Source organism: Camponotus floridanus, unplaced genomic scaffold (genome assembly GCF_003227725.1).
Source record: "Camponotus floridanus strain SB8 unplaced genomic scaffold, Cflo_v7.5 scaffold220, whole genome shotgun sequence".
Classification (NCBI taxonomy): domain Eukaryota; kingdom Metazoa; phylum Arthropoda; class Insecta; order Hymenoptera; family Formicidae; genus Camponotus; species Camponotus floridanus.
This window is the reverse complement of record NW_020229349.1, coordinates 136,984-140,183: the sequence shown is the minus strand read 5'-3', so window position 1 is coordinate 140,183 and position 3,200 is coordinate 136,984.

Below are 3,200 nucleotides of genomic sequence, written 5' to 3'. Positions count from 1 at the left end.
AAAAATGGCATAGAATAGTAAGTATAGACGAGCATCCATTGTATAAGCGTTAAGCATACGAAAAGAAAGACAAAAGATGTAAGATGAGTTTCTTTCTCTTTTTAATCCCATCTCCTCGCACCTCCATGACAAACCGGCGCGAGCAGATGTGGAGAAGTGCTACCCGGCATGGAAGAGAAAGAAACTCATCTTACATCTTTTGTCTTTCTTTTCGTATGCTTAACGCTTATACAATGGATGCTCGGTCTATACTTACTGTGTCTATGGAAAAATGTCATAATTCTGATATTCGATCATCATTTCTCAGGATTGACTACACCGATTTTTATTTAAACAGGTCGCAAATCGAAAAGTTTGTATTCATTATTCATAAAATGTCGTTAGATTTTTTTATTTCGGCTTTAGTTTATTAATATTTACTCGAAAGTTTACTTGACGTGAATTCCGCACTTCCGTTAAATAGGGGGTTAAATAGGGCACTTGATACTACAAGTTAGTAGCGCCGCGTCGAGAACAATGGCCCTCAATGCTTGGACCTGTTTTTTTATGTACTTAGCTTATGTACTTAGTTTTTTTATGTACTCGTGATGCTACCGCGTAGCTTTGATATGATCCATGGACACCCCAACATAAAATTAACATAAAATGGATATCCATAGGATATCGAGTGCTGTCTGGGCTTTTAAACCATCCTCCTTTTGTAGAAAGTCGGCGAGCATAAAGAAGTAAACCATTTTGCATTACCATTGTAACAAAATTAAATAATACCCAAATACCAAAATACTGAGTAATATATATATAATGTTCGTTATTTTCAGTTGAAAATGTAACTCGTTATGATAGACTTTTCCCGCGTTGCTTTGTTCTTACGCATAAGCACGACAATAACAACGAGTACTGTCGTGCAGTGAATATATTACAGCATGATTCCGCGATAATAAAAATATAAATTTTATATTTTGCATTTTTCCGATTTGAAAATAATTGCAAATAAATTAATGAGATTTTTGCGATTAAAATGAAATCAAACTAATATAATAATATATAATATCGAATCTCTTAATCAATTAATTATTAAATCAACAAAATTTCATAAAAGGCTTAAGGGACCAACGCAAAGGTAAAAGATGCGAAAATAAAAAACGGTTATATTAGTATAATAACCTAATAAAACTTTTATTTAATCAAGTGACAAATGCTGCGTTTCGTCCTAATTCGGGTCTTATCAATGTCAAATCGCAAAATACCAGTAAGCAAAAATAAAATTCAATATAACAGTCATTAATAATAAGTGACGGAAAGACACAAAGCAAAATAAATAGTGATAAAAAAGTCAAAAAAGTCAAAGTCAAATACGCAAATAATGGGCGAATTTAAACGCACAAAAAGCGCAATGCAATGATGGGCAAACCCATGATGCCTATGGATTGTCAAAAATACATAAAAAGGAATGCCCGTTACGTGTGATTGTCTCTTGTATTAACAGTCCTTTATACTCTTGTATTAACAGTCCTTTATACTATTGGCGCCTTTTCTCCACGGCATCCTATACAAGAATTTGCTGAATCCGAGAAGCCATATCGAAAACAGTTTTGAATTAATTAAAAAACTTAATAATTTTTACTTAGAAGACAACTATGACTTGGCGTCTTTGGATGTTGTGAGTTTCTTGTGTCTTTTCACCAATGTTTCTTGTGTCTTTTCACCAATGTTCCACTTGATTTGGTTATTGGAGGAATTGCGAAACGATAGCATTTCATTGAAAAGAATATCAGTATTCCATACGGTGAATTTGTTATTTCTCTTAAACTGATTATGGATTCCACTTATTTCAAGTTTGATAATGTCATTTATAAACAGATTTTTGGCACTCCGATGGGCTCCCCGCTTTCCTCGATTTTGGCAGATATTATCATGGCGGATTTGGAGGAAAGAGCAATTTCATCCCTCCCAGTTTCTCTTCCTTTTTACATACGCTATGTCGACGACATTGTTCTTGCTGTTCCTAGACAATTTATCCATCACATTTTCCAGATGTTTAATTCACTTCACAACAGATTGAGTTTTACCATTGAATACTTTAATAATTGTAGTATAAATTTCTTGGACACACACTATTATCATTAACAAGAATTACATTGAATTCAATTGGTACAGGAAACCGACTTTTTCAGGGAGACTTCTCTCATTTTTTTCACACCACCCTCTGTCACATAAAAGAGGAGTGGTTATCGGCTTGACTGATAGGATTTTTAGATTTTCACATCCGCGTTTTCATAACGATAATTTTTCTTTTATCATCTCAATTTTATTGAACAATGGTTATCCGATACATTTCATTTTTTCAAACGATTACTCAAAGACTCAAGTTTTTAATTTTTACTAAGAGCAATGACGTTGACTTGCATTTCCATACTCCCTCCTCTCCTACTCTTTCTCCTTTTTTCACCATTCCTTTTTCCTCAAGTTTTCCCAGAAATTTCATTTCGAATATCAAGAAATATGCGAATAGAAGATTGGCTTACACTGTGAACAACAAACTGAACTCTCTCGTCAGATTGCATAAGGATCCTTTACCTGATCTCCACCATTCTAATGTCATTTATAAGATCAGCTGTCTAGATTGTGATGCTTCTTATGTGGGTCAGATGAAGAGGAAACTAATAACTAGGATCAAGGAACACCGCTCTGATATCAATAAGACATCGGGGTCTCTCTCGGTTGTGTCCCTTCATAGAATGGAAGGTCATGAATTTGACTGGGCAAACATCTCCATTTTAGAAGAAGAACCGGGATATAAAAAGAGACTAATTGCAGAAATGTTACATACTTCTAATCAGAATCACGGTATCAACATCCAGAGTGACACGGAGTTCCTTGACAAGATATATTTGCCAATTATAAAGAAATTCTCACAATGATTTCTTCGAAATGTTTCCTTTCATCATTTCTTTATCCTTCATTCTGATGGTGATATCTTTCTTTCCCCCTCTTTCCTTTTTTGGGGATCTTGCGTCGCCTCTTTGCGTTCTCGTATCTCTCAGTCCGGCGCTGTCGATTAGAGAGTTTGTGTCGTGCCTGTATTGCTCTCTCCTCGAAGGATTTCCGTGTTCTGCTTACCTTCATTTTGGGGAAGGGTACGCATTTTTATCTATTTCTAATCGTTTCACATCGTATTATTTTTTGTCTTACTTTTAATT